This window comes from Neopsephotus bourkii, unplaced genomic scaffold, assembly GCF_033783945.1.
Source record: "Neopsephotus bourkii isolate Nb327-2 ecotype Australia unplaced genomic scaffold, CSIRO-AGI_Nbou_v1 NB_1768, whole genome shotgun sequence".
In the NCBI taxonomy this organism is placed as follows: Eukaryota; Metazoa; Chordata; class Aves; order Psittaciformes; family Psittacidae; genus Neopsephotus; species Neopsephotus bourkii.
Genome location: NW_026902242.1, coordinates 8,670,345 through 8,680,176, shown reverse-complemented (window position 1 = coordinate 8,680,176; position 9,832 = coordinate 8,670,345).

Below are 9,832 nucleotides of genomic sequence, written 5' to 3'. Positions count from 1 at the left end.
TGTCTGTTTGTATGTGTCCTGAGCTTACTGTTGCCTTCTGGCTGGCTCTGTGGGGCAGGTCTTTGGAGAGCTTCCCTCCTCTCTTTGTTGCATGCAGAGACGTGGTTCCCGTAGTGCTCTCCTGAGCTTTCTGCACCTCTCTTTCATTCTTCTGGTAGGGAAGTGTCAGAATAATGTTCCTGAACTCAGCTGATCCTCTTTCCACAGTTAGTCAGTGAGAAAGTTCAAATTTCAGTTGCAGCAGTATTCTGCTGCATTTTGCATTGACTTCAGTGACTGGATGCTTTTTCCATCCGGATACTTTTTCTGGATGCTTTTGCAGGAGATTGCTGCATCTTACAGTAATTATGTTTGCCAAAGCCTCTTCTCCCAGGCTAGCCCAGGCTAGCTCTGCCTAATGGCCCTCTCCTTCCATCAGCACTGGACTGAGGAGGCAGTGCTGCATCACCCGTTGGGGAAGCCGAACCCTTTAGATGTGTTCACCTTTTGAAGGCCGAAATGCTGGTACTAAGAACATGACAGATGTGTTTCAGTAAATCTAGTCACCAGTAAGTCAGCCACCTTGTTTCCAGTGCAAAGAAAACCAGCATGTAGCGTTAAATTCTGCATTTTCCTTCGAGCATTCACTCTTGTTTCTGTTTTTCATTTCCTGAGGTTGTGTCTATTGCCCCTTGCTCTTAAGAGGCAGAAGAGAAGTCAGTTCTACTTCCTAGAACTGCTCGTGCTCTGGGAGAAGGGTACCTTATTTGAGCAGTGGTACATACAAAAGCTTGGAAATAAAAGCCTGCTTTAGGAGGACTGTGTGGCAGAGGTGCAGTTGAAACCCCAAGATCACTGTGACAGTAGGTAGTACCTAATATAGTTTACCTTTTAATACTTGCATATTGCAGCATGGCTCAGTGGTTGTTTAGCTTTGCCAGGCAGTGCTCAGTAAGTCAAAGTTTTGATTTAATGCTGGGAGCATCCACTGCCAGGCTCTGGTGGATTATTTTAACAAGTGTGCTGGAAACCTGTACCCAGAGCATTTGAGGAGAGGGCCCTCAATGTCTCTTCTAAACCATCAGCAAGTTCTTTATTTGTTACAAGTCGTGTACATAACATTTACAGTCCAGTCCCATCTCATGAAGTGCAGCCCATTGGGATTACTGAAGCTTTGGGATGAGCAATGTTCTGGCCACGATGGACCACACCGGCTCCAGCAAGGAGGCTGAAGGACCTGGTTTTGCACCAGCATGATGGGAAGCAGCTTCTTTTAATGCATCTTGTTGATGCATGGCCCGTGCTTCTGGGCAGGTTAGGAGGAGGTCTGCCAGGTCCCTTGGGAAGGAGGCAGCGAAGATCGGGCAATGGGGGCACCACCACTGTTAGTGCCAGGAGGCACAGGTAGCTCTGTGCTTGCAGACATCCCATGCACCAGCTCTGCCCACTGGAGCTGTGGATGTGGGGTAGCTGGTCCACAAGGGTGTCCTGGGTGTCTGAAGGGCCACACTGGCTTGGCATTGCACTTCACCAACTGTCTTTTGGCTTTGGGGGTGAAGAGGGATTTTTGGGCCACTTGTATGCTATAAAGAGTGAGAATTATCTGTCAGGAGTTAACCTTGTGAATTGGCTTAATGATGTACGTACCCGAAATTCAGCAGTCCCCACTTCATTATGGTTTATAAGACTTCCAGTTGTCCTTATTGCGAATTGACTGCAGCCCATTTAGCTCAACATGAACAGCCATCTGATAGAGTATGTTGTTGTCAAGCTAATGAAAGCCTGTTCTCTCTCTTATACACACTTACCTATGTGCCTTAGGACGTACAAGTTTTTCCCAAGCATTTTGCTGCTGTTGTTCTGCATTCCCCCCAGGACATTATGAAAATGTGCTGTGGATGCTCCTACAGCTTCCCAGAGGGAAAAAAAAAAAAGCATGATTGGGCAGCTATGTAATGTAACAAAAATAGCTCCCATGTTAGTGTCCTATCTCTTAGGTGAATGCCTGTTTATTTCCCTTTTGGTAAGTGCAATTCCCGATGGGGGCATTAATGTGGTACTGAAATCAATGAGTTGCTGCAGCTCTGTCAGAGGGAATGTTTTCTGGCTTAAATGAACAGAAAGCAGAGTGTGAGCATAACCTCATAGCATAACAAGGTGGGTGGAAGCTGCTAAACTTCCTGATGCTAAGCTGAAGAATCTGTTGCAATGTTTTAGTAATGAGGTTATGATTTCTTGTTTTGAAACAGTTTTTATCTGAAAGTGCTGAATTAAAATGGTCAAGTAACACGGTGATAGAACAAACACTGTTCATTTTGTGTTCAAACAAATATTTATGTTGACCATAATGTCAAGCAAACATGACCTTTTTCTTTCTCTGGGCTGTCAAAATCTGAGATAAAGAACCTAATTGTGGTTCAGTATGATTTTTTGATTTGAATTTGCTTTGTACCCCAGCAGGGTAAGTCCCTCATTTTCTAACCACTATTCAGCCTTACTTGCCAGCAGTGCCCAGTGGAGCTGAAGAGGGAGCTGCAGCTTGAAGCGACATTTAGATCCATCCAACTTGTCATACTGAAATGAGAAGCCTTTGTTCCCTAGGGAGTAAGGACATCTCTGTAGGATGTTTCTGCATACCTTAGTCTCCTAAGTTAGACACAGTGAACCTCCTTATGTGTCAAATATGTTTAATGACTGGTATCTTTTAAAGCAACGCTGACTTTAAGACAGGGTGATACTGCCTGTTGTTCTTCCTGGCTGCTCTGTACACAGTGCCTTGTATGCTGGGAGCTTCTGCTTCTTTGCATGAGGACTGGACCTGCTTACTCTGAAATGCAGCTGGCTCTGACTTGCTGTGTCTGCAGGTAAGGAGGTAAGTGCTGAGCAGAAATACCCATTGGAATGTTCCTTTGTGTTGTCTTGTGACTGCTGCTTTCAGTCTCTGTTGTGTTAAAGGAAAATCTCTTCATTTAGATTGGAGCTGCTTCAACAGCTGATCACAAAGTGACATTCCCCATTCCCATAGTCTTCTTTTGTATAGTCCCTTTTCCACAGAGCCCAGGTGGGTCTTGTGGGGCACAGCTCTCCCCAGCAAGGTGGCACATGCCTTATGACCCATGGCAGTGGATGGTCCCCAAGAGGCATCTCCTTACAAAACAGCCGCAGACCAGTGATGCGCAGCACAGCCCAGAGCCTCAGCCTGTCACTAGGCTGTGACTAATGGCCTGCTGGAGGCAATGGGAGGATTCTGAAGAGCTGATAGAACATGCAAGGCAGCCTTGTAACTGGGACTGATTATATTGGTTTAGGCACCTTTTCTCTAAGCAGATCATGTCAGATGATGGGCCAGAGCTGGGTACATTAGTCAAGCAGGAAGAGCACATGGTGCAAGGATTGCTTGATAATTACCAGCATTTTAACTGCTTTGGTTTTGCTAAAATCTGCAAAGAAATGGGTGGGCTGAAGAATGAAGAATCAGCTGTTTTGTTAAGTTCGCTGAGAATACGTGCTCTTGGAATATTGTTATTCATGGTGAATGGGGAAGGTGTTTGTGCCAGCTCTAATTAACTGTTCTCGCAAGCACAAAGATGTTCTCCAGTGGAAGCCAATAGGTTATTCTATTCATTTGGATAAATTAATGTGAAAAGGCCAAGTGTGTAATTTCATACTTGAACTTTTAGATCTGTATTTGAATTGAAATCATGTTCTGCAGTGATTGAAATATTCCCGTGGTCTGACCGGGTAAAGAAGCTTGAACAAAGATGACAACTTCATGGTGGAGAAAACCTCACAAGTTGAAGTCTGTTGTCTTTTAGATGGATTTCTCTAGGACGTTGCTCTGTTCCCCCATTTGTTATTCATGGAGCAGCTTGTTCTCAGTAAAGTAACAGTAAAGGCTTTGGATCAGACCCCAACGCTTTCCTCACTCTTTTCAGATGATGATTTTGTGTTTGCCACTGCCGTTCTCCCTTGTCTGGCTATTGTTGCATGTCAAAACTCAGGGAAGCAGCTATAACCTTACCTACTTTGGCACTGTGAACACATGGGGCTACCCTCTGAAAATGCCCCCATGTCAGTGGTGGTGTCAGAGCATTACCCTTTGCAGAGGTTTTAGTGGGTGCAGCCTACCCCTGTCCCCCCAGTACCTTCTGTTGCAGCATAGCTGTGTCCCACAGTACTGAGGAGGCCTGGGACATGCCTGTGGGTCAGTGGGCAGTGACTTTTCTATGAACATCAATGAGAAATTTGACAAACTGGATTTGAGAAATGGAAGACAAGTACAGCTCAGTGGCTTTGAGCATACAGAATCATAGAATAGTTAGGGTTCGTAAGGAGCTTAAGATCATCTACTTCCAATCCCCTGCCATGGGCAGGGACATCTCACACTAAATATATATCTAAATATCAATGTATAAATATACAAATATGTATAAATAAATATATATATAGCGGCCTTTGTGGTAATTGAACCATCACCACCATTTCAGTGGTCTCTGTGGGGGAGTAATGGAAAATGCAGACCAATGGAGCACCCTTTAGAGAAAGGTTTGGATGTGGCACAGCTATGGATTTGGGTTGAGTGCTCAAAGTAGCAACTTAAGGCAGTGTTTTATATGACTGATGTCTTGATGTTCTACAAGCTAAGAATAAACACTGTAGGTCATGACAAAAAACGTTCAAAAACAGAAAAAATACTTATTCCAGGATGGAATAAATCATGTACAGACACTTCATCTACAGGCTGGCTTTAAAATCAGCTGAGACTGGCTTTGCATGTCCACCTGCACCCCAGCTCTAAAGCAGGGAAGACTCTGTGGCTTGGCAGCCCCACGCTGTCACGTTGTTCATGTCACAGGCTGTGCTGCTGGTGGCTTTTGGTTTTGCAATGGCATGAGCAAGGTCTCAGTGTGATTTAGGGCTGTCAGGATAGCTGAGGGGAGGGGGGGAATGGAGGAGGGTATGGGGGGTGGATGCTGGCTCTGAACTTCAGAAAGTGCTCCCCATCCATGACCTTCCCCAATGCTACTGAAGACTGAAGCATTATAAAGAGCTTCTAATATGTATTTCAAATACCCCTTTAAATGTGGCACAGCAGGTATGCAGCTTGCAGCGGGGCTCATGTCCCTTTGCAGGGCACATGCAGCAAAGGGCTTGCAGCACACTGCCTTTGAGGCTGCCTGCCGGGGTCTGAGGTGCTAACACAACCTCCTCCTTAACAACTAACAGCACAGCCAGCTATTGAGCAACACAGGAAAAATCCCACACCACAGGCATCACCTGCCTGCACACAAGTCCCCACTGTGTAAATGAGGCAGACCTCCTCCTCCCTCAGGCAATGAACGTGGCTGGGAACAGCAAGTAGGTGATTTCCCACTCCACCACTGGTCATAACTCCCTTTAACCGTATTGGGGTTCCCTTTGTGGGCAAGGTTGTTGTGAAACTGTCTCATACATCAGGGCAAAAGTGCTTGGCCCTGGACCTGCTTGGGTGGCCACAGGGGAATGGGAGCCGTATTGGTGCAGAGTTGCGTTTGTTGTGCTGGGTGGGAATGAGCACAGCCTCATCCGAAGCCGCTGTGCCTTGGCTGCCAGTTGCTGTGACAACCCTCAAGTAGGTCTTTATCAAGAGCTTAGTTATATTTTGGGTTCAGGAGGTCACAGCTGTCGGTCGCATTCCTGCCTGAGCCCAGGGCCTGGGAAGGAAATGAGGGCCGGTTCGACATATTCTGTTTCCTGCCCTATTTTAGCCACTTTGCTGTGCTCAGTTGAACGCATCCAGGCCCCTGCACTGCCAGGAGGGGCTCCTCTCCTGCGTTGCTGAGCAATGGGGAAAGAGTTGCCTGATTCAAGTGCCTTGAGAAGCATTTTCAGTACTCATCCAGCTCTCCAAGGGAAATGACCTCTATAACCATGCAGTTGCAATGTAGCTTGGGCCTCTCTGAAACACGAGGCGGGTTTTGGGTTGTCTTTGAGCTTTCCAACAGCTTTTAAAGAACAGATTCAGTTAAGATGTCATGGATATAAATGCTTTCCCTTTTTCCCTGCCCCAGTATTTTAGTGTTAGCCCGTGAAACGCATGAGCAAACAAGATTCAAGCCTCGTTGCCTTTGTGACAGCAGGTGCCAAATATCGAGCTGGCTGGTTGGAACGCTAAGTGGGGAGAGGAAGCCATATCAATGCAGTAATGAGCTTTGCAGAGGAAATGCACTTTGCTTTCATTCAGCGCTTTTGATGAAGTTGTTTAATCGCACTGAAAGGTAAATATTTGGTATCCATCTCCCTGACAATTTGAATTCATCTGCTGTAGCTATTTCTGAAACACCTCCTCTGTCCGAGCAGTGCTTTGTGCTTGTAGAGACTTGGGTCTTCCCATTGTCAGTTCACTTTTTGCCCCCATTAACAGTAAATGCTTGGCTATTTTCATGCTATGACCACTGAAAGGGCATCTTCGTGTGGGGCTGTTCACAGAAGCCATGAAATCAATTAATACCTCCTAGCGCTTGCACCTGCCGGGCAGCAAGCTGGGCTGAGGGCTGCTCAGTGCCTGTGTGGGGCTGCTTCCACTAACGAGCATGTAATTAGCCCATCAGATGACTGCCATCTTGTAACAGTGCTGGACACCACTCACCTTCAGCCAGCACACTGGTGAACCAGCGTGGCGGATAATGGCGGCAGCGTGAGGGAAGGAGCAGCTGCCGACTCTGCCTGTGTGCCCTGCACCTCGATCCTGCTCACGTTTGGTTTTATACTCACTTGTGTTAACATCCTGGCACTCACCCAAGCATGAAGTAAGTGGGGGAAGCTGATAGAAGGAGTTGAATGTCAAAACCACATTGGTTTCTCACAGAAAGGTGGCCCCGTGGGCAGCGTTCTGTCACCGGAGCTGAGTGTGTCTGTGCTAAATCTCCACTGATTGCAGGAAACTTATACAAGTAATGCTGCTTTCCTGACAGAAACTGGCATTGAATTTGGCAAGTGGCTTTGAGACAGAAGAAGTTAAATCCTTTGCTGTCCCTGTTTAATAGAAACCCTGAGGCTGTGGTGTTGAGGCACAGTCTGCCCACAGCTGGGCTTGTCCTCCCTGACCCTTGGTCTCCTGTCAGAGGCCACGGTTAAACCAAGATCCTCAGGAGATGATCTTGGAGATGAAATCCCAAATGTGGTGGTGTGTTTAGGAAAGCATTTTTTGGGGGGGGTTAAACAAACTAAACCAGCTGTGTGGAGAGTGGCTGGAGGAGGAAGGGCAGGCAAGTGCCATGCCACAAGGGATGGCATCTCTTTGTCATCCGCCATTGCTTTTGTCATCTTAACCACTGTGGTAAAAGAAGGAAGTAGCCGGCATGGTTGGTGACTGATGCTGGGCAGCAGTGAGCTCTTCCCCATGTGAGTGTTGGACGTGACTTGCTGTGTTCTGATGTAAAAACAAACCATGGAAAAATAGCCATTGAGAGACATACATGCAAAACAGGGTTTATTCAAAAAGCTTGTCACTGTATACACCTTTTCTTGGCATTTTCCCTCTGTGGCAGTGTAAGGCTGGAGTTTTCCCCCTTGCTTTGCATAACACCTTAAATGTCCTCCTGCTTCTGCTGCAGGCATTATGACTGCTGCCCACTGCTTGCTAGCTCTCTGTCGTCTCCCACCACCAGCCTTTGCTGGCACTGGGTTGAGGGATGCTGATGCCAAGATTTCCCAAAGGAACTTTTCACAGCCAGCACCTGCCGAGGAAAGCTGCCACCATTTGCCACCGCTTTTCTTTTTGCTGTGTTGTTCTTTCCTTCTTTTCTTATTCTTTCTTTCTTAAAGTTTCTTTCTCCTTTAAGAGTTTGGAACAAATGTTGGAAATTACTCCCATCTAAGGGTGTGAATAGGAGCCAAGTGACAAAAAGAAACTTAAAGCAAATCGGACATTGCTTTTGGTTGCATCTACCAACTCCCACCTAGGGATGCAAAACCAAATCTAAACAAGCTCTGAAATGTTGTTTACAGTTTAAAGAGCAGCTGATGCCTCTTGAAAAACCTTCAGCCCAAGAAGGATTCTGTGGCTTTGTTTCTGACTTTTCTTTATTTCTCCTTCATTGTTGTTCTAGTGAATGCTGTTTGCATGAAAATGGGACTTTTTGTTTCTCAAGAGCTGATCCATCCCTATTACTCATTCCTCATTTGGACATTGACCACTGAAGTCTGGGTCTGTCCAGGCAGTGCAATTAAATCAGACCCTCCAGACTCTAATCCTCTGAGGTACTGGGCTCATTTCCACAGCAACTGATTGTGCTATAGAAAAGGGTTTCTAACTTTGGGTGGATTAAGTATGCAGCAGAAGTTGAGCGAATGTGGTTGTAATGGAGAGTGGGGTGCAGTAATACAGAAAATACCAGTTACATGGGTGATCTACCTTTCTGACAGGGTCCTCAAGGGCAAATGTAGCTGTTCAAGAGCTTAAATTTCCATGTGCTGTTCCCAGCCATGTTTGAACCCCATTTCTTCCCCCCGTGCTGTGGGTTTTCCCCTGATCCACTGCCCCTTTGCTCCAGTGGGCCTCTTCCAACACAGCTCTACTCTGTGGCTGGTATGTTACCTGCGACAGGCTCCTTGTGCCATGTCTTCATCTCCTTGAATTTGCGGAATGCCTACTGTGTGCTGGTTTCATCACCAGTCAAAATGTTGCAAGAGTTTTCTAGATGTTCTTGAACTGACCAGCAAAGTGCTTCCTTCCTCTCGGCTCCCTGTCAGGATGACCATCAAGCTTTGCTGTTTTGACGTCTTGTATTTATCCTAGCAGATGATAATTTGTACCCTGAGTAGTTTTGCCCAAACTTTGGTAAGAGAGATTGTGATGTATGGGGTTCTGTTTGCATCTGTGTTTGAAGGACATGTAAACATGAGGCAGAAGCTGGATTGTAAGTCTAATGTGACTCAGAATAATGTTGAAAATAAGCGGAGTTCTGGAAATACAAGCCTTTTATCTGATGTAAACAAGATAGTTTTCAGTATGGGAGTCCGGCTGCTGTGTTGTTCAAGTTAGGCACCAACCTGATAGACTAAAAGTTAGACTGGGTATGTCTACCCACAGGGTGAGTTCTTTGATTGCCCAAAACCGGGTGAGAGATTTGGCGTATCTTTTAAAGATGTTCTGTGATAAGTGTATGTGGTGTATGTAGGCATCCCAAGGCAAGTGATACAGGCTAACTTGAGAGAGCAATAACCTACAGCTTCAACAGAATCAAATATAATGACCATATGAATGGCGTGATTATGTCCAGAAATTAAATCTAGGATAAGACTCAGTGGTACTGCTTGATTTCTGCCCGGTTGTTACAAAACAAGGGAACATACAATTCTTACCTCTCTGTTGTAAAAGGAGAGGACCATTACAGGTCTCAGTATTACTACCGTGTGTAGGGTTACATTTTGTCTTCCCATTGTAGCACAGAGTAGGTTACAAATGCTGTCTGTCTCTGCAGACGGTGTCCATTGTCTCAGATCCTATGGCTGGCCAGGTGGGACCAGGTTAAATGCTAGTTTCTGAGAGGTGGCCTTACTTGTAGTCACAAAGTTAATACTTAACAGGGAATGGTTAGGATTGTGTTGGTGTACTCTGGAGTGTAATCTAAACTGGATTTCCTGGGTTTGTAATGCTTAGTATTAGATTAACAATTACCTCACAGTGTTTGTAACTCTAAACTGCTGATATTTGCTCTCAACTGTGATCTCAGTTTAATACTTGTCTTGGAATAGAGATAAGGATTAATAGGAATCAGTAGTATACAGCAGATGTGAGGTTCTACATCCTTTGGTGTCTGTAAATGGCACTGATTCATCTTACTTTCCTGGGAAATATTTCTGATTCCTC